Source organism: Oreochromis niloticus, linkage group LG14, assembly GCF_001858045.2.
Source record: "Oreochromis niloticus isolate F11D_XX linkage group LG14, O_niloticus_UMD_NMBU, whole genome shotgun sequence".
Classification (NCBI taxonomy): Eukaryota; Metazoa; Chordata; class Actinopteri; order Cichliformes; family Cichlidae; genus Oreochromis; species Oreochromis niloticus.
Window position 1 is genome coordinate 28,990,332 of NC_031979.2, and position 22,946 is coordinate 29,013,277.

Below are 22,946 nucleotides of genomic sequence, written 5' to 3' on the forward strand. Positions count from 1 at the left end.
CATTTAATACACAATTTGAGAAAATTGTTGTACTGTTTTCTTTTTTTTTAATTTGACTGCTGCAATCATTAATCATATTTAATCATTTTTAATTGATCACATTTAGAGATTGAATGATAGTAACACATTCAAACATGATTTCAACTTACACACTATATTATTTGAATGGTAACATGGTAAGAATACGGGTGAGAACAAATGAACATTAAAGACTGAAAACATTTTGTAAAACTTGAGTTTTGTAACTAAGCAACTGTCTAGAAGTAGTTTCTTCCCGTTTGCATCTTTTTAAGTAATCACATGTGTTTTCCCCTGCACACATTAACCTTCAGCCAGGTTCCTCTTGTGACTCCTCATTGATTGGAGAGTTGCACTGGAGAGGCAGGTGATATATCTGTATTGGAGAAGACAGATTGAAGGATGGAGGTGTGGGTGGGACAGTGGTGTTGATTGAGTGGGGCCATCATCATGACCATGCAGGGAATGCTGGGTGTGGTCCTGTTTATCATCCTCCATACATGGTTGACATAACTCACTGAGAAACATCAGGGCTTTGCTTTGCAGCACATGTGTTTCCAACAGCAGTACAGTATTACTGCACTCTTCCAAAGAGCATGCACACATACTGGAACACCACAGCACATCCAGGTTGTGAACTATATTTACAGCCTGTAGATTAGATGTCACCGTGCTGTGCTGTAATTCTTACCTCGGGTCGACACTCCTGTCCCTTTAAATGAGGAAAGGTACTGATTTTTTTTATTCTTGAGGTTGAGACACTAATGAAACATGAATCACTAGGAACCCTTCAGAGGGGACGTTCTGTCATCATACAGTATTACTGCACAGCATCCCGATGGCTAATTTAAGCTCCATCTGCCATCCTCCACTGTAATTAAAATTCTAATCAAATCTTGAAAAAAAAACTATATTTTAAGTTATTATATTTTAAAGTTGTGAAAGAAAAAGTATCTAACTTATTGTTTATTTAGTTAAAGATGAATGTTATTACTTTGATGAGCTTAGTATATACTTTAGATGAAGCAGTTATTAAATACTCAAGTTTATGGTAAAGGTGTTAAATTTTACCTACGTACTCACTAGTAATGGTTTCACACTTTGGGAATTTCATTGTTTGCTGTCTTTCCCCATGCTGGATAAAAAACTGATATCACTCTTGAAGACAAAATGTTGATACGAAACACCCAATATTCAACTTCAGCTTAAAGTCTGGACAGAAATTCAGTTTAAAGTAATCCGTCTACCACCATCTTTTAATCTCACATACAGTATTAGCATTTTGAGCAAGTGACGTTCTTTTATTTTGAGGCTTTGTTCTAAGTTAAGTGTCTACTGGGTAGGCAAGCTTTTTCTTGGTGGTGTACTAGTATTTGGGGGAAAAAAATAAAGTTTTATCTCAAACTCAAATGCACGTTGGCAGCTGGATTATCAGCAACCAGTGTCTGAATGAATGTTTGTATCACCCTACACCAGGGGTGTCGAACTCCAGGCCTCGAGGGCCGTTGTCCTGCAGGTTTTAGATCTCACCCTGGGTCAACACACCTGAATCAAGTGACTGGTTCATTACCAGACCTCTGGAGAACTTCAAGACATGTTGAGGAGATAATTTAGCCATTTAAATCAGCTGTGTTGGATCAAGGACACATCTAAAACCTGCAGGACACGGGCCCTCGAGGCCTGGAGTTCGACACCTGTGCCCTACACTATACCATACTTTAAACAAGTGTGTCTGTGTGTAAGCCAAGTTATCTTTACCCTAGCTTGACTCATAGCTTGTAGCTTTGCAATATTTATGACAGGCAGAGAAATACCCTTCAAAAGTTTCCCAAATCAATCCTGTATAACCTCTTCTTAGTCAGCCAACATGTTAAAAAAAAAAAAAAATGAATGCAAGCCTGCAGTTGCCCAAAGGTTTTTCTACTTAGCCTGTTTTTCTGATCTCTGGGCTTTTTCACTGTCCATGTTGTCCATGTATTTATTTATTTGTTTTTAACTTCTAAAAGTCCACACTAAGATAGCAGGGAAAACCGGCCCTGTAATCACCCCTGCAGGCATTCACTTCACAATGGCTGAGGCTACATGCTGGTAAAAGAGGGAGAGAGTCACTTCCCCGCCCACCTCCCAATCAGTATCTTGCTGTGTTCCAAGCTGTGTGCTAATGTCCAGTCATTTGTCTGTTCATCTCTGGTGGGAGTCTTTGTACCACCCATCAACCCTGCTGTCACATCACATTGCCAGAACTAAGAGGAGCCAGAAAGGAAGCATCATAAACACCATACTTGCACAAGGGGGGGAGGCACAAGATGCCGATCTAATTTTCAAGACTATATTTTATAGAGGTTGAGCTGTGGGCACGTGATGCATGCTTTGAATAGTGCCATCCAATAATCTTGTTATATCCAACATTTACCAAGAAGATAGTGAGTAAACCAATGGAAAATCAAATATGTTTGGCATAGTGCATTCAGCTTATGATTCTGGCTGAAAAAAAATCCCACTGTCTTAAAAGAAAAGAAAACTCCCAACTAATAATTTACAATTCTACACAGCATATCAAATGATGAAACTAATACATTTCACTGTTTTTTGAAAATTATTTGAGTGTATTGCATTTGATGCAAAATTTCAAAAAATCGTCAGGGCCGTCTTGCATCATCTCTTTGAGACTTTGTAACTTTTGTTTGTTTTTGAACATTTTCAGTAGAAGACATCTTGGGCTGTATAATCAAAGCAGGCCCTTGACTATAGAGACATGCAGTTGTAAAATATGCAGAATGTTGTTGCGCATTTTCTTGCTGAAATAAACAAACCCTTCCCTAGAGACAAAAGACTTTTTTAGCATATGTTTGTCCAAAACATTTATATTTTGTTAGCATTCATAATGCATTTGCAATGTCCCAAACTCATCACTTGGGAGAATTTCCACCCTTTTGTATCTATTTTTCACCAACTTTTCTGGAAGTTGGACTTTTTTTTTTTTGGAAATAGAATTGCAATATGAAACATTTAATACTTTTTTCAACCGCCCTAGTCCTGGGGGTAGCTATTTATTCTGAGGTGTGATTTGAGTGTAGTCTGCTGCACTGAACGAAGTCTCTGGAGATTTCTGGCAAAGGTCCCAGTAAAGAGCACATTGCAGTGGTTTAACCTTGAAGCTAAATCACTCTGTAGCTCCTCTCATCTCCTCTTCATCTCAGGTTATAGTGGGGTGGAGTCTGATGTTGTTGCCTAGGACCGAGGTCTTAGGTTGTTGGTGTAAAAGCTCTCAGTTTAATTGTCCTTCCAAACCTTATGTGCAGACTTGCAGTGGAGGTAGAAAACAGGGATAAATGTTTTTATCAGTGTTACATAGCGGTGTTGGCCCTGGACTTTTAGAGACACTTTATGGTTGTGACATTGTATGTGGCAGCTTTTCTAACCCCCTATAGATACAACTAAAGGACGACAGGATAAGGCAAAGGTTTTTCTCTGTTAGAACCCACACATGCAAATATGTATGACCTCTGACCTCAGGCAGTAAGAAAATGGAAGTAAATTTTGAAAGATCCAATACATAACAGTGTTATGATATTGTGGAGGCATAAGAAAGGTTGTTTTGTACCATACAGCATTAAAAGATATAGAATTATATGTATAAACAAAATACACAGGCAAAAACAATGGGTATACCTTTTCCTACACATAAACCAGCATTTAAAAAAGGAATAAGTACACACAGAGCATGTGAAACCTGAGAGATATACTAGCATGTGGAGGTGAGACAAAAGTTTACATAAAACAAAATAGCAGATGCTGTAACCTTGCACAATAATCTGTCAGTTTCTTTGCGAGAACTGAAGTGTTTATTTGCCTTTATTCTTCTGAGTTTTTTTAAGTTATTTTGAAAGCTACACATTTTTTTTTTAACCAAAAGCTACATAATAATGCTTAGATGACTTTGTTTTATCTTACAGTTCGTTCTAATTATAAAGAAAAAAATGCAAAGAAAATCAAATAAAAATCTACAAACAAGTTCACAAACAATATACTACAACAGTTTACTTCAATGGTATTACAGCTAAATTTTCACAAACCAGGTTAGATTTTCTGGTGCAGCTATGCTGGTGATGTGATATGCATATCTTTTTTTCGAACATCCACCACCATTGTCTTCCATGGACTTCCATGTCTTTTTGCGTTGCTGAGTTCACCAGTGCTTTCTTTCTTTCTCAGGAAGTACCACACTGTAGATTTTGCCACTCCTAATACTGTAGCAATTTCTCAGATGAGTTTTTTTTCTGTTTTCACAGCATGGAGAGCTCCTTTGACCCCGTGTTGTTTCTTCACAGCAAAATCTTCCAAATGCAAGCACTGAATCTCAAATCAGTGCCAGGCCTTTTAGCTGCTTAACTGATAATGACATAACAAAAGAGTTGTCCATACGTGTCCATGAAATAGCCTTTTAGTCAATTGTCCAAAATTACTTTTGTTGCCTTTAAAAAGAGGGTGGCACATGTTAAGGAGCTGAAACTTCTAAGCCTTACACCCAATTTGAGTGTGGTTACCCACTAATGAAAACTAAGAGACTACACATTATGTCCATGTCCATAACACAACTATAATTACAATATCTTTCAGTAAACGGGTAAAAAAAAAAAAACTGTGGACCTAACTATATATTACTGTGCTGAGTCTGATGTCTTTAAGCTCTTTCTTTAAAAAAGCGTTCTTTAAGAGAGAGAAAAGATATTTTGATTGTGTAAGGACACATCAGGACTCATCAGATACTGTTGATCTGCTGTAGATAGTCTTTCAGGCCTGATACTACTTCTTTTGTTTTCCACTTGTACAGTTTCTTCCGATTTTTTAAGGACATGGCACATTAATTGCTAAATTCCGACAAATTCTTGGCTAATAGTGAATCATCTTGGTCAAACTGTGTTATCTTTTTTGTAGATTCAGCTAAAGAAAAAATGATGGAACTAATGATGTGCAAAAAGCAGTAACACAATGCCTCAGGATCCCATCCATCCATTCTCTTATGCTTATCCTTTCAGGGTCGCAGGGGGGCTGGAGCGTATCCCAGTCTGTCACAGGGCGAAAGGCAGGGTATACCTGAAACAAGGAGTTGCTTAAGACAGTACAATAAATCCCCTCATCTCTCTCCCCCTTTGTGCGAACACAAATTTCTACCCCCTTTGTTTGTCACATTTTCATAGCACACATGAAAAGAAAAATGACTGGAGTCCATAATATCCATGCTAAGAGTTTGCATTAGAATCTTTTATTAATAAATCCATTCTTTAAAACCTGTCAGAGAAGGTTATTTATATGTTTTCAATAGGCATACTCTGAGTAAACATAAGGCGAAACAGTTTTTTTCACACTGCATATGAACAAAGATACACCTTATATATGTTAGGCAACCAAGTGGACAGTTTGTAAATGCTGCCTCTGTTGTAACTTGTCACACCATTTATTCTTCATGAGTAGAATTAGCATTGCATTGTCTAAACCTCTGTGCAGTTGGCATTAGCAGTGACATTTCGCAGGTAGTGGGAGTGCTAGATTGGCACCCCGAGGGGTTGAAGTGGCCTGTCGTCACTGCAGTGGTAATTATTCCAGAGGCCTAATCATTAGAGAGCTGTTTTAATCAGACTTCCATCAGTGCCCAATGGAACGTGATTAATTACATCTCCAGCAGCGTGATCCTTAAGGACCACTACATCAGGATTACATGACTGACAAATAGGCATGTTTTTGTAAGGCATTGTCCATATTATTCAATTAGGTTAGAACATCAAGTGACTAGACTTAAATTAGGAACTCAATATGTAGAATAAATTTTATAGTAAAGTCAGCATACACATTTGTTATTATCTTTAGATTCACCTCCCATACTTGAAATACTCTGGACTTGGCTGCTTTTGTGTAGTATTTTACACTTGGCAATTACACAGCAGTAATGAAGGGCATGTGAAAGAGACGTGGGGAGTGGGCCGAGGGGGAGGTGCTGCTGACACTTCCAGTTTCCCACGTTAACCTGTGTTCACCTGCCTCCTGACAGCTGGGGCAGCGGGAGGAAACGGGCAATGTAACTTGAAACTCAGACTTGCTGAGCTTGTGTTTTATAAAAATAGTCTTTTGCAATGCGTGTATGTGTTTGCGAATGTGTCTATGTGTGTATGCATATATTTTAAATAAGATATACAGAATATGGAGTATTTATTACACTTCAAATAAAGAAGCATGGTAATTTAGTGGAATAATGTTGTTATTTTTTCCTGAATGAAGACTTTAGAGGTGCAAACATCTTGCAAATCAAGCCTCTATAACTGTAATTGCTTTTTTCATACAAAATTCATCATAAATTATTAGTTCTATTAATGAATATCTAAACCAGCCTAAACTTGTTTAAACTTGAACAACTCATCAGTTTGATTCAGTGATGGGAAATGATTCTTTGACAGTGAAACAAGCTTAGGTTTATTGTGTCATAATAACTTTTTAATCTGTTTCACAGGAGTGATATTGTTCCGACTTCCTTTCCTTTTGTAATAATTTGAATTAGAGACTTACTGTCACACGCACTAACACAGGCCGTCATACTGGTTTGTTTACTTATTTAAACAGCCGTGTCTGTTGATTATTTGCATACAGGTACTAGAGTTTGTCTTGTTTGTTGCAAGGCATTAGTCTTCTGTGATCTTGTTTGCCACATGTTATAACCAGTTAGCTCAATCAGGCTGTGTGGCTGTCCACGTTGAAAATCCGCTCATGAATGAGCATCATGGATATGGATACAAGAGCGCCATTGCACTTGTGAAATTGCTATTCACACCCCCACCCCCCCTCACTCAGTGTCTCTCTCTCCTTCTATTGCCCTCCCTCTTCACTTGCTCTGTGGATGTGCTCTCTCTCCCTCTCTCAGACGCTCTGTTTACAAAGTCAAGGCTGCTCTGAAGTGACTATCTCTGTGATTTATTCTTTTTTTTTTTATATCAACACTACCTCTTGTGATCTGAGACCTGTGGTTGGTGGATGAAGAGAGAGGGGGAGGACACACATGCGTTTGCACACACTCCTGGACTCACTCAGCCACTACCTGGTGTGGGTGACAAGCGTGAGCTGCTGTCGGATGTGTCACCATCAGTGTGACAACTTCTGCTTTGCGAGAGGGTGAAACATTTGCTTTTTCTTGTGCTATATATGTTTATGAAGGGCATTTTTTGCTGTTTCAACAGTTTCTGCTTTGACCAGGACTGCAACAGATAGCTTCTTAACTCTGTGAGGCACTGAAAAAGAGTGCAAAGAGAGAAAAAAGCTCAATATTACAAAGTTCCAAAATTCTAGGCTTACTTTCACTTCCTATCAATGCTGGGATTACAGTTAGTCTGTGAGGCTATTTCCTTCAAAAGGATCTTTCCAAGGAAAGGAGGAGGAGTGGTTTCTGCCGTGATTGTGTGACCCTTTCTGGGGCTTCACTGTCGTGACCTGAGAATAACGCTCCAGGGGAAGCCGGGGAGGAGGTGTTCTCAAACCAAACAGCTGTGTGAAATATGTCTGAGAGTGGGACAGCGCTCCCCATGGCCCTTGACTCTTTGCTGTAGCCCTGATGCAAGCTTCAGAGACGCGCATGGCCACCGGGCAGCTGCCTCTTCTCTTGTTGGTGGTGCTGGTGGAGGTGTTGAGTGGAGTCTGTGCACCAGCAGATGGCTCAGGGAAGTACAAAGGAAGCTGGAGGTGGAAAGGTGACAGGAGCCGTGAGTAACTCCTCCTTCCTTTGCTGCATCAGATTTTCTCTACTTGTTCTTTCTTGTCTTTCCTTTTCCTCTTTTGCAAGAGTATCCAACAGCTTTTCTTTTCTGGCTTTTTTTCTATTGCTCTTTTTCACTGTTGGGACTTGTGACGTACGAGCTGGGAAGCACTAAGCACTGTGTGCCACTTTGATTGCTCTGGTTGCTGTTTGAGTCTCAGCTCATTTCTCTGTGACAGGCACCTGGATATGAGAGTGAAATAAATCACTTATATGAGTCCAGCAAGCTTGGCATGTGTTGCCAGCTTTAAGAGGTATCAATGTGTACGTGACTGCGAAGTGCCTTTCTGCTTTTGAATTTACTATGAGTTGCAATCCATAGTTTATTATCCTGCTCCATGTGTCCTTCTTTCGCTCAGCATTACTCTAATATTCCTGCATGAATATCTCTCCGGGTCTCATTCGTAGTCATTAATTGATCAGTGTTGAGTTGTAAAAAGCTACTCAGAGTGATAGAGCTGCCTATTTCCTCAGAGTAAAAGCTGAGAGTAGCTCCGACTTCATTATATATGCTGACACATGAGTGCATGGATGTTGGGAGGAGAGAGGATGTTCAAATGAGAGCTGCGGTTGTTTCAGGACATTGCTGCTGTCCCCGGCTTTTGGCTCCTAGCTAATAGGATTGTTTGGCATGCCACCACTGCTTGACTCTGAGTGATGAAGTGGAGGGTATGTCCCTTTGTGTCTGTGTCTGTCCCCTCTGTGGAGGTTAAAGGGAGATCGCTATCTTGATACTGTTCCAAGATTAAATGACTGGAATGGGATGGAAAAGACACTAAGTCAGCCTAGAGGAGGTCACTGCCTTCCCAAGGAGACAGAGCTGGTCTCAAGTTGGCATGAAAATTGATATTGTTAACAGTTTTAGATGGCAATGACACTGGAAGTGTTGCATTTGGTGTTATATTTAGTTACTTGACAAAAGAATTGGAAATCCTGTAAAGTGCATTAGGAGTCTCAGTCACCAGATCACTGGTAGAGTTTTGTAGAAGAACTCTCTTTCTCTTTTAGTGAATGGCAAACTGAAAAAAGTGTTTGGATTTTGGTTTGGAAACCTACATTGAGACTAAAAGTTGGAAGTGAAATGTAAATACAAAAAAGGTATGAGACTCTCAAAAACCTACACCACTCTGGGAAGCACTTCTGCACACAGTGTGCTTTCTTTAAAATATATCATCTTGAATAAGTGAAACATTTTTACCCAGAAAATAAAGGAAAGACTGTTTCTGCAAATTGTACAAATTATTGCTTAAGCTTTGTTTCTGTTATGCAGTCTTCCTGTCAATCAAATTTACTGATAACTTGCCTTTTTACAGCAGCCACAGCAAGTTTGTGTTCTAAAGCTGTGCTTTTTTTAAGCTAGAAACAACTTCTGTGTATCTAGAGACAGAAGCACGCTCATACACATTAATATGCAGTTATGCAGTTTCACTCAGTTAACATCCGCAGGGAAATACAGGTGTGTATTGTCTGACTGGTTTATGACTAGAATACATTTTCACTTCAAAATTTCAAGTAATTTTAGTTCAGAGTTTCTAGGTTGTAATTTAAGCTGGTTGCTCATGCCCATGTTCATAATTCTATTTTAGATATAATAAGAAATAAGAAATATTTCCATGCTTCAGTGTTTATAAAACAGACTTGCAGCATCCACTCAGATTTGTTACCCTTTTGTCACCTGCTGTCAATCATCTTCTCCAACCACAGACTGTACACAAAAGATGGACACAGCTTTTGGGTCTGACAAAGAAATCACCCCGGCAGGGTTTTGAACCTGCATTTTTTCTAATGGCCTGCAGAGGGCAGTTCATGTTAAATTTAATATATCTCGCTACAGTTTCATGTTGACATTTGTGCACATAATGGACAAAAAGGACATGCCCAGGTGCAAGTGTGCACAGGTTCAAGCTTGCAGGCAAGCTGTTTTTGAAGAGATGACTGTACATGTGAGACTCAGCTATTGCAATCCATCTTCATCTCAAAATGAGAGAAAAAAAGGAGAGGGTCGAGTGAGGTATTTCTGTCTGTTGGTTTGAGTTTTAAATTAGAGTTAATGAAACTGTGTGGTTGCACAGATGCTGGTTGATCACAACTCCTTAGGTTTTGTTTTTTTGTGTATTTATTTGTCACTGCAAGACATACTTGCCAACCTTGAGACCTCAGAATTAGGGAGACATTCAAAAGGGCTGTTTAAGTTAAATGTCACCGTTATTATTGTCCAAATTCAGAGGCTGCGTCCGTCTGAGGAACCGGCCTTCGCAGTCTAAGTGGGCCGGGTCCTCCGAAAGCAGGGTAGACTGGAAATGAGCGACTGTGAAATTGGACGGTCTAGCCTTCAGAATTACGTCACGAGCTCTCTCGGTGGTGTGAAACTCTGCCGTCTGCTCCTTGCTATCTAAAATATAACCGGATGCTGGCGTAAATTTTCGACCATCTCATACTTCTGTTTAATCAGTTTTCTGTTTGACGTTTATTCAGCTGTGTGAAAACCAAGGAGGAACCCTCCCAAGGGATTAATAAAGTTTTACTTAATTTAATCTAATCTAATAACTTTAATCTCAGCCAAACCCATTTACTCACGAACAAATAAAACACTGAAAAAAGCCACACAATAACATGTTTAAGTTATTTAAGTGACTTATATATTATGTTTAACCTGAGTAGTGAAAGTGCGCAGGGGTTTGAAAACGATGTGCTGGGAGTTTGCTGTTCTCCCCGGCTCAGATATTTGAAGTTTACACAGCTACATTCTCGCCTGAAAATATGTTAAAAGTTTATTTTGCGAGCCAGAAAGAGTAATAAGAGTAATATTAAAACTAAGTAGCTGCAGTAGTAGTAGCCATTGTTGGAAACTGGAATTGGCTGGGCCACTCTGGGATATGGTTTTTCAACTTTGTTGTCCGGGTGGAAAATCGGAAGAAATTGGGGAGAATGGTGGCTCCGGGAGATTTTCGGGAGGGGAACTGAAATTTGTGATTCTCCCGGAAAAATCGGGATGGGTTGGCATGTATGCTGCAAGATGTCTCTGTGTGTTTGGAGAGCATGATAAAGAGTGGGGAAAAGACTGTTGAGCCATTTAAAACATATAAACTGAATAACTTTGTATATGCTCAGTTTACAAATGTGGGAAATTAACTCCTTAATGTGTGTATCTCTCTGACCAACAGCAGTAGTGTTGATGTGTTTTTTGTATTTGGGCGACACAGTGAGCATCGTGGAGGGTGTATAGTAAATGTACCCTGGCAGTGATAGTCTTTGTTATTTGTAATCTCAAAATTACTTTTTCTCCCCGCAAAATTTCATCTTTGGAAATTGTTGAAATATATCTCTCCGTATAATCTGTGAATCTCTAAGCTTCTGATACGTCATTAAAACAACAGTAAAAATGGACACAATTATACACCTGTGCTTCAACCCAGCTTGAGTGGCAGGGGCACAACATGCCAGGTCACAAAAATCGAGAGGTGCAGCACAAGCAGAAAGGGCAGCGTGTGACAGCAGACTGTGATGTCAGTTTGACATCATCTTCGTCATACAGTGCTCTTCATCAGATCCCACACAGCAGGTATAATGAGACCTTAAGAAGAACCCAGGCAAAATTTCCAGCAAGAACTTCACAAACTAATAAGTGATATTCATGTTTTATATGCAGTGTATGGTTCCGTTAGTCCTGAATGAAGCCTCACAAACTCCAAGATGTCTGTGACATAGATGTCTGTGTTTCAGGTGGTCCCGATTCACTCCAATGCTGGGTGAGTTAGGCTGTAGCCCCCTGTGTGAACCAAGCTGGTTAACCAGTTAATTATCTATTTATCAGGATGTGTGGTAATTACAATAAAACATGACTCAAAATATAGCAATAAAGGATTATAATGATGGACAATATGCTACATTTTTATATTTTTCTTTTTTTATTTGCATTTTAAGGACTACTTAAAGTGTTAATGTAGTTTTACCAATGCAATAGACGTGTTGTTTATCAGGACATGATCAAATTTTATGTGTTTTTCTTTTAATGCATTTTCCTCATATTTTGCATTAACAGATGTCTAAAAGGTTTTTGTATTACAAATCCAAATGAACACAGATGTTCTTCTATGTCTGCTGCTATGTAAATACACAGCTGTTTGCCAGTGATAACGTGTCAGTTTTTTAGTGTTTATAGCTTGCTGCCATTGAAAGTGGTCAACAAATGAGCTAATGCAGGGTTTTATGTCTCCACAATAATATTCATCTGTATTGCATCCAAGCCCATGTGGTGATAGAATCATTTAACCTTTCTGTTGTGGCAGGCTGTCACCTTAGAGTCACCTTATCTTGTCACCTCATCCACTCTACAGAAAAAAAAATTGTTTAATCTCTAAAAACCACGAAAATGGGGAAATGTTACTCATAAAATGTTCATGGGTTTATCTGACTCATCTCCTGGATACTGAATGTGGCATGCAGCAGTCTGCATGCAAAAGTTTCATTTAGCAGCACACAAAGCATAAAGAGATATGCATAAGTGAATTCTGCCGATATAAGTAATAATGCCACTAGCTAATATTTGCTATCCGAGACTAAATCTCTTCTAAGAGTGTGCAGGCAGAGCTCCTCTCGCTGGAAGAGTAACGTGTACTTTTACAGCTAATGTCAGCACACAGTGGGTTTTTTTGTGTTTTCATGTCACACCCTCTCATGATCTTACACATTGGCCAGTGCATGAACTCAAAACAGAATCCATAAAACTGGTGTGCAGGTATGAGTGTATGCAGTTAATAAATAAAATATTACATTTTCTGTTTTTAGCATCAAGTTGTCTCCACACACCTCAGATGCACCATCTCCATGTGTAACTTTTAGTTTTTACAACATTCTGCTTGTCAAGAAGACAACTCAGGAGTGGGTTAGCTCTATTGTTCCAAGCAGATATGACATAATTATTTATAACTGATACAGTATATTTACAGTATTCATGGATAAACATGAGCTTTGGTGAACCCTTACATGAACAAGTCCACAAATGGACCACCAGCTTTGCGCTGTTTGCTGAGGTTTTGGTTCTGCTTCTGACACAGCCTCATCCTTGTGATTTATGAGGCAGATTATAGGATTTATGGCTGATTTACTCTCCTCTGGATGCTAACAGAATCCACAGAAATCTAGCTGGCTGCCTCTCAAAATTTGATCAAAGTGCATTATTTATTTCAGATATGCCAAATGTTTTCCATGCAAACGGTTTATAACCATTCCAGTTTATTCTGCAAAAAAAGTAAATAAACTGACTGATATATCGCCATATTTTTCCATTACATGGTCGATTTGTGTGACAAAAAATACTACTGCCTGCAATATTGTCATGATAAACTATCTAGCCGTATGTAGTTTAAAGTATGTTTTGGCCTATGTAAGTCTTTGGTATAAGTCTCTGGTTTGCCTGAACTTATGAAACCTCGTTGTGTGCAGCTTTACACTACGGTGTAAATATCAAATTTAGTTGTGGCTAGCATAAATGATTTTCTGTGGGAGTTTGTGGCTAGCATAAATAATTTTTTGTTGGAGCTGCATATGCAAAGATATAAACTGATACATCCAATAGATGGCAACAGTGACATGCAGGGCTGGTTTGAGTTTGAGGGAAATAATGAGTGCTAAAGAGCAGTGGACTGTATCATGTGGTTTGGGTCAGAGGCCAGATGGAGTCCAGACAGTCTTAACCACAGACACACAGTCATCAGAAACAAAGCCCAAAGCAGTAGAAGCTCACAAATATGTGGAACAATTATTGTAGATGTCTCACTGTGTGTAAGGAATAAAATGAATCTTACGGTATAAGCACCAGATCCAAATCTTTTCTTTGCTGTAATATTAGAAACCTTCCTCAACCCTCATCACTTACTTTTTCCATATTTGGAACCAAATAAGAAACAACTCTTCATTATTCACACTCACACTCTAATTAATTCACTATTAGATGTGCTAATGAGTACCGGAGCCCAGATGTGTTCTCTCTTTTTTTTTCCCAGGTTTTTTGGTCATTCTGTGCACTGCTTCCTCTAAGCTCTGCTCTTCATCACACCTTTCCCATTTCTCTCCCTGCCCAAGGCTCTAAGAGGTACAGACATTTTTTAATTAGATAACCGTGAGCTGGGAATCTCAATTACCGCACGCCATACACAAGGTCAGAAACAAAGCGATGGAAGGTCAGTTTATGGCACAGTGGGATGGCAAAAGGGGAGAGGGTGCAAATGGAATCTCAGTGTCACTGATATTGGATTATTTATCTTGTCACAGTTCCTAAAATGCAATGAACCTGATTCACTCAGTATTTGTAAAAACATGGCACACATGATAATCATGCGTGTGTTTTCTATGCCTGTTCTGTGACTATTCTTTTGCTTTCCAAACAAGCCTGCACAATAAATTAATAATTAAATAAAGGTTTTCTTATTGTAGTAAGAGATCCAATTCTTGAATTTCTAATGCGTTCCCCAAAACAGCTTCATGTGAGAAGAATTTAAACTTTTCAGCGGAGAGATGTGAAAAAAACAGGTGGATACTGTGATCAGACATGGCCCATAAATATGGGGCTCAGAGAAGCATGGGCCAGAGTGAAATCACAGGATTCTGAGAACATTCAGGGTCAAGGGTCATTAAGTGCTGAGGCATGTCTTTAAAGGTTAAAATTCAAATGGTACCACTCCTTGATGTTTTATTCCTCCTTTTTTCACGCCACTTTTACTTTAGCCATTTTATAGGGAAATGTTTGCACACGCAGATCCTTTTCTTTTGCACATCTGGATGTGAGATATATAAAATGGGGAAAAAACCCACATGCTCTTACTTCACTTTCTTATTCTGCTTTAGTCTGGACACCTATTTTCTGTTTCCAGTGGACTATCGATCACACTCATTATAGTCTGAGTACATATACATCATACCTCACCATACCTTATTTATTTAGCACTACTAACATTTCTACTACGTTTGTCTTTACATTTCCTGTGTAAATGACTGTATGTTTGTTTTTTTTCCTTGCACCTGAGGCGTAGCCATTCTGCAAATTTATTACACATTCTATAATGACAAAAAGGGCTTCTAATTCTATTTCCAATTCTAATTTTCTGAACACATAAGTGGTGACAGTGTTTCGTCCTTTATAAAGACACAAAATATTCACTCATCAGAACTTCAGCTTTCAGGCCTTGCACTCAGCAAAGTCATTGACAGCACTTCTGACTAGCTCTTAAAGCAAGTCACATTATTATATGCCCAGCTGTATAGCTTTAAAAACTATGTTTCTGCTTCGATATACTGGTAGCTATAGCAGCTGGCTGCCAGCAAACACTATACTGGACCTCTCATGTTTGTGCCTTTTGCCATTTTTCATTAAATTATCTGAGAAATAACATGGTGGTGCACTCTGTCTTGAAGTTTGTGCTTCAGTTTTAGTTTGTTAGTTTATTGGTCTGTGCTAATTAACAGATATGTATATTGTGCATTGCACATTCATGGAGATAGCTTGCTAATCTTAGTTAGCATTCCAGCTGCTCAACCAATTATCGCAACTTCTGGCTGCAAAAATCTAACAAGTCATGGGTGACATCATAGTAGCTCCTCTGTTTTATTTGCAGTCTGCAGAAATTGCCAATCCAGTGTTTATTAGAAGGGAAACATGGTTGTGTTTATGCCCTCACCATAATACTACTAAGTCTGTGTTGCACAGTACATTGAAAGTACCAAAGTGAGAATGTAAACTGGGTAAAAGTTAAAAAATAAAAGGACACTTTTCATGTCTTTGCCTTCTTGGTTGAACAGAAATTAATGTTGAGGTTTTGCAAGTCGATGCTGTTGTTAAAGAGAAATACTGATGACTGCACATTCTTGCATGAACATTAAATATTCACGTTTGATAGAGCGAGTTCAATTTAAGGTACATTTGTCGACTCCTTCATTAACTTTTCTGCTGATGAGACAGGTTTGCTTTGATTTTCTGAACTACATGCTGTAGGGCATTCAGACATAACTGTGCACATATAGGACAGGCAGTCTGTCTGGCAGACAGCAGCAAACCCACACCGTCCAACCACAGCAAAGACAGAGCAAGCTGTTTACCAGCCCAGATGAAAATCTGCTGAGGCCCTCGTTCCCCTCACTTCACTGATGAAGTGGTAATTAGCGAGGTCTCACACCTCCAGAGAGCACACAATCTTAAGTTGCTGTGGTGTTATGCCTGTCTGTAACACATTTTGGTCACACTGTTAACCAGAGGCAACGTGGCTAGTGGAGGTTTGTGGCTGTTGCTCTGTTTTGTTACTGTTACTGCTGAGTCATGGTTTATACAAATTTAATGTAACTTTAAGTTCTTATCAAACAGAACAAAAAAATATTTGAGTTGCAAATGGAGTTTTCGCTCCATTTGAACGATTATATTTATTTTTTATACTTTTCCTATCTTGTTATGGAATCATTGGAGCAGCCCTGTATAAACAAAAACATATTTTCCCCCACAGTTTTGGGGTTTTTTTCTTTTGGAGAGCTCAATAACTACTCCACCTCTGCTGTCTGCATGTCTTCCATAGTGGCAAACACACGTCGGTTTAAGCACAATCCAGCTGTGTCAGTGGTTGGGCGTCCGTCGTGGGAGAGGGTCTATGTATCAGCATCCCTTCGCCGCTGACACAGCATTCACACACCCCATTTACTCACAACAATCCCCTGCTCCATCTTACGGTATCAGCACTGTCATAATGGAAATCCATTCCTCAGACACTGGTTAACTTGTGAGCTCGTGATTTGCATTTGTGTGGAGATATTCAAGCCATCTGTTTCCATAACCCAGGCATACAACAGAGATTTTCTCTTGGTCCAGGTCCAGATCATCAAGTGGCATTACAAATTGAATGCAGAATCCAAGGCTGATTAGTGGGTAGACTCCTGACGTTAAATTGCTCTTCACTGTCACCACACGGAGCATCTCTAATAAAACTGCATAAAAAATTAAAGCTATTTTAATTTAAAGAGGTATTCTGGTTTTGTGCTTTTAACATTTTCAAATGATGTCACATTATTGCATAAATGAAATATTGATGTCTTGCTGTAACATCTTTTTTAAGTGCAGAGTGAGCAGTGGAACAGTAGGGAATCACTCACTACTTATGACTCAGTGAGAGGCCTATTGTGGCAGCGACACTAATCAGCACTAATGAAGACTGGCTGTGGAGTCTCACGTCATAAAACCTAAAATGAACCTTCTAATTAATTTGCTAATTGGAAATCTGGAACAAAACAAGGTTGGTGTTCTTATATTGAAATGTCTCGTTGTAACTTCATTTTGAGAAGACTGTGAGTAGAAAAAGCAGCTGGAATACAATTAATAATTGGGTTTGATTAATGTTATAGGTATTATATTTAGATGCTCACTTCATTTTGTACTGGATGCTGGAAGCAGCCTTACACATCATTCAGAAAACGGTGGGATAAAAGGGAATGAGCACAGAAATAGTCCCTAGCCACATAAAGGCGCTATTGGACATATTACCACCAGATGTCTGACACCATGTGATTTGTTTCACCCTCAGTAACCCCTTTGAATGTAACAAAAATGTTGTTGGTCTCTTGCACGTTTTATATTTCTTCAGATGTACTGCAATAAAGCATTAACTAAAAACATCACCCATTCCATTGTGTGCAGCCACCTTACATTCTCATCTTTCATGGACAGTATGCCAAGTTTCCTTGGGATAAAAATTCACCCTTTTTTTTAAAAGTGCTCAACACAAGCAGATGGTAATGCAATACCGTGCCTGTAACACATCACTCCATAATCTAGCTGCAATCCAGAAATTCACCTGTCACTAATAAATTTAGCTGATTTCATTTGGTGAAGGGGTGACAGAAGGGAGAGCTGTTATGCCTTTACAGGAGAAGTGGAGGGTTGCACTTCGTCCTTTTGTTGCATTTCCTGCCTTTCTTGGATTTACGATCTGCTTCTCACAGCCTCCGGCCCTCCGGTGCCTCGGCTCTCCCATGTGTCATGTGACACCTCTGCTTTACAGCTAACAAAAATCATCAGAGCCCATGCCTGGGAAGCCGCTTGTGGCCTTTTTTTAACACTGCCAAAACTAATAATAATATTAAGATATTATTATATGTATAACTTTTAAAGCTTTAGCTTTTAAAGTAAGGGTCTAAGGAAAACATTGTATATGCCCATGCAAATTATTATTATCTGCCTAATACAGTGACCGAATAAGAGGTTAAATAATGAATTTGCTCTTGGAATATATTGGAATGTGATAGCAAAAAAGTCTTCATATGGTCCTATATGAGGCCAGTCTGCTACTATTTTCCATATCAGGTATAAGGTTGGATATCACAGATTGTCCCTTTTTGTATATGGCTCCTATTCTACACACAAATCCAGTTTTTCTTAGACAGCTGATAATCATATTAAAGGAGATATAAAGTGGAAGGTTAGTAGATACATTTAAGGTTGTAAATCTTTAAGAAAAGATTTTGGACTGAAATGACTTATGGAAACTGGTGAATGAAATATTGTGATTTGTTTTATGGCCTATAATTATGTCGTCATCTAAACACCCCGTGGCAGAGGCAGAATTTCAGGTGGAAACAAGCTTTGATTTAATGAGATGACAGTTAGATGAATTGCATGGAAGAATATTGTTTCAAGGGTATGTTTGAGGTCATATTGTCAAAAGCCATATGTTGCTCAATTTTAGTGTATTTCTTACATTGGTAAAGTGATTGGGTTGAAATCTTCCTAAAATCTGCTGGACATTAAAAAAACATAAATACACTATACTGCTTTAAAACTGCTTTTGTGAACATACAATGAAAGGCTTAAGCTGCCAGAGAAAGCAGATGTTGAGGTCTCACATTGTAAAACTTGATCCAGTCTTCATCCTTAAGAATTTTGCCTAAAAACTGCCTCAGGTGAGACACTAGATTTGCTTTCTTTTCTTTTCTTTTTCTTACTGTCTTTGTTGTCTTTAGAAAGGCTTTCTTTTAACATCAATCAAGAGCACAAATGGGTTTAATCTGAGCTGGCCTACCAACAGCATCTACATTCTTGTCCACTGAGTTAGTTGAAGTTTGAAACCGTGATTTTGGTTTGTTATACTAAAAATGGCATCACAGATGTGCAAGACTGTATGACAAACTTGAGACGTGCTCGTGTGTGATATAGACCAAAATCAAAGCCGTGCCGCAGGTTTCCTGACATTTGATCCGTGCTGGCAGCTGTAAACCACAGTGTAACTTAAACATCAGAAAAAGAGGAGGGTTTTTCCAAGTTGACCTGTAGATTTGGACAATCCTTACAGTCCCCTTGTGGTCTTACCAACTTGATCTGGCTGAGTTTGTTAGTTTTATGAGTGCTGAGAAACTGGCTGCATGCCTGCAACATTCTTAACGCACATCGTCTCAAGGCCTCATTTTCATCTCTTCTAATCAGAAAGTGGCATGAGTTGGTTTATCTGCCCTCTCTCATTGGACTGTGAATGGTTAGTGTGTGCTCCAGTAAATTAGCATACACATGTTTCTCCCTGACAAGCACCAGTCCGTGGTGGAATGAGAGTGTTTGTGTAGGCAGAAAGAGAGGGAGACAGGCTGGGAAAGAGAGATAGCGCTTGCTGTTTGTTCAGTTTGCTTGACTTCAGATCAGATCGTGACTGAACTGTGACATGAGCAATCACAGAAAAATGAACAGAATCATTACCTTGAATCATTACAAAACTGCTATGTGCAAAATACCTGTATCTCAGAGTAAATGCCAGCAAGTGTTGTCTTATACATCAAACTAAAGCTGAAGCATAGAAACTCAGGTTTGTAAAACTGCAAATTAATTATTTGTATAAATAATAAAATGTGGCACAATGTGATGATTTAATCTCTTTCTTTCTTTAATGTAAAAAACTAAAAGTGTCTCAGTAAGTTAGATCCAGATGTGAAATCGGAACAACTTCAGTGCACCTTGGCACTGATTCTCTGAGTTGGAACTGGATCTGTGCCTCAGGAATAATTGTCAGTCTTCCAAAAGATATTCCCATATTTGATGTTTTGATACTGGTACTTGAGAGTACTGTCTAGCATGTGGCGGTAACATTTCCCTGCAGTTGTTTATTGGGCTGAGATGAAGACACCACTACCTTATGGAAATGTTTTATCGCATGTTTTATACGTTTTATAACAGGATCGCTTAGAGCAACTTTGTATTTGTTGGCATTGCATCTTTCCTCTAAGAGAGGAAGTGGACCAAAACTACGGCAGCAAAATGCTCCACCAGTCCTTCTAAAAGCTTCTGTGCTAAGCTTCTGCATGGTTATTTCTGGTTAAACAATGCCCCACCTAAATAGATGGGGAGAGATCTGTAACTTTAATTTCAATGGTATATAAAATCATAATCTTAATATAATACATTGACGGAATCATTCCTTTGAGTTATTACAGTAAATCTCTGTCCTTCTGTCTGTGTGCTTGTTCCTTTGTCCACCAACTCCTTCTACATGATCAAAAGATGAGCAACAAAAGCGAGCACACATCGTGGGCTCCTGAAGGTTCTTATCTATATCAGATATTACGACATTGTTGTGTTGCCTGGCAACCACCTGGCTCACTTTTACCTATAGCACCTCTTAAAAGCATAACATCAGTTTTATTTCACCACAATTAACTTCTACTTTAAAAAAACAAACTTTGAATATTATGATTTATATTATAAGGCCATGACATTGCCTGGCAACCACCTAATAACTACTACAATTATATTCATATAATATAGCAGGGCATGGGCATTGAACAGTGTCTATAATAAACATAGAAATTAGATTAAAGAAAAAAATGCCTCAAAAGTTTGTTGTTGTTTGCCTCAAAATATGGTTTGCTTACTTCTGCTACATGTGCAAATTTACAGTATAGCTTCATTTACAGTTCACTCTGGAGTATCACCATAATTAGTGTCTCTGGTTCATCTCACCAGAACATAATATGCAAGGAAAAATGAAAAGCACACTTATAAGCGTACATCTTTAATGAGGAAATATCCTTGCTACCATAAGGCAGAAACTGCCATGAACGACAACTGTGCAACAACATGTTTGGCTTCATATGTTTCCTGATCCCAAAGTTACTAAACAGATGATTAGCTCTTTAGTCAGCAGGGCAGGACAACCACCAGCTTTGGTTATGGAGTCCTTCTATTTCCTTAAATTCTTTAAGTGCCAGATCTTTCCTTCATAATGTGGTGTCTTCCGTAGTACAACAGAGAGACTAGATTATTATGGGTCAAGGCTTTTTCCTTTAATTTGTCATGTTGTCTTTATGTATGCACATATCCTTTAACAGCTGGTCGTTTTTTTTTTCCTAAGTAGAGGTCAGGGGGAAAAAGGTATTATGTGAAGGAATAATTGCATGTCATTGAAGCGGTTCAGCAAACACTGCCAAACCAAGATGCATTTCATATTTGCTCATTTGTTTTGACCACAACACAGCTTGAGAGAAGAAAGAGATTAAGAGGTGTGTCTAGTGTGAACTGAAAGCCGGGTGTCATAACATCAAAGACTGACAAGGTTATACATCAGCTGTGGATCTTTTCCTCTCTCAGGAGCTTTAATTAAAAAGTCACAGAATTCCCCTTGGCTTACGTTAATGCCACAAACAACCTCGAGGCGTTTACCAGGAAACATTGCTGGGCACTGAGGGCACAGGTGAACTGGAAATGATAAACAACTATCAAGTCTTTACATCTCTGTCCTGCATAATTTGCATGAGAAGAGTTCGAGTTTAAATACACCAACAAGTTTTGGGGTCACATGTCAAGAATTTTGGTCAGTAACCACCAGATCTCATTTAAGCATAAAAACCCAAGAAATTTTCCTTGTCCCTGGAAAGTCAGACTTCGGCGATGGAGCAGCTCCAGAAAATGTTACTGGGAGGAATGACGGATTAGAGGCTTGCTTTTTGGTCTCTTGGTTTGGGAAAGAATTGTTCACATTAACATATTGATGGAATTTTCAGAGATTATACAAAAAACACATGTGAACTGAGTTAGAGGGTGTTTTTTTTTTCCTGTGTGTGTTCATGCATGTGTGCTTGTATGTTTAGAGCACACTGCCTGATTAAGTGAATCAATGAGTGGGACAATATGCCATCATTGTATTTTGTCATTAATTTGCCGCTGCCTTGAAGTGAGGTCTAATTTATCTGCTCTGCTGCCCTCTAAACTCATTTTCTATCATCATAAGCCTCCAGTTTCTCTTATAGATTACTTTTCCCCTACCATCCTCTGTCTTATATAGATCAAGAAAGAGAATCTGAACACTAGTATTAGCTGTCATTACTCACACAAACCACCCCCACATACAAAGAAATCTTATGGTATTTGAGTGAAGTGCAGGGTAGAGCAGCTGCATGAAGCAGATTTTATACTGGGAAGTCAGAGAAGGTCACTAGTCTGTCGGCAGTGATGGTGCGGATGTTGACAAGCTGCTTCTGAGTCATGACCATGAGCTACAGATGCCAGAACAGACTAATATATAACAAGCTTTCAGAAGCTGTTCACCTTAGCTACAGAACTTTAAATTCTTGAAAGATCATATTTTTCTCACCTATGAGAAGTCTCTCCTTCTCTTTTCTCCATCCTCCAATTTGTTTCTCTCTGAGCAGAAAAAGTGTTCCAGCGTCACAGAAATGGACATCTGGGCTTTTGGCAGCTTGGAGTATGCTTGCCTCAGCTCCACTGGGATGTCAAAGCAAGTTCAGACTCCTTGCAGGCTTTGAACTTATTTGACATCAGTGTGGTTAAACAAATCTGAGAGGCAACATTTTAAGTAAGCATGATAATATATATTTTACATAATGTAAAGGTATGGGAATAAGATGTCCATAAAAAGGTGTTTTGCAAAAGTTCGCTTTTCAGGGATAAAGGTGCCCTGAAAGCAGCTATGACAGCTTCAGCGTGAGCTGCTCGCTCAGTGGGATTCTACTTGGCACTCACCGATTGCAGCTCAGCGGAGTGACCATGCAATATTTAGCACCCTTCAAGCCAATCAGCACTCTTTGTCCTGGATCTGTCTCACTGTTTTTCTTTCTGTGGTTGGTTGCCGATGCCCTCCAAGCAAATCTATCAGTG

The 22,946-nt window shown here is 39.0% G+C and overlaps 1 long non-coding RNA gene across 5 annotated transcripts in view; it reads left to right on the top strand.

The window, feature by feature from the left end:
- The window catches only part of LOC102081077 (roundabout homolog 1), a 221,376-nt gene that overhangs the window by 51,149 nt on the left and 147,281 nt on the right, over positions 1-22,946 (top strand). The window contains exon 1 of one of the 5 annotated variants that reach the window (XR_002056405.2): positions 7,422-7,763. The exons of the other annotated variants lie outside the window; for them this stretch is intronic. This is a non-coding gene — a long non-coding RNA (roundabout homolog 1). Of the gene's footprint in view, positions 1-7,421; positions 7,764-22,946 lie in introns of those variants that run through there. 5 annotated transcript variants of the gene reach the window in all.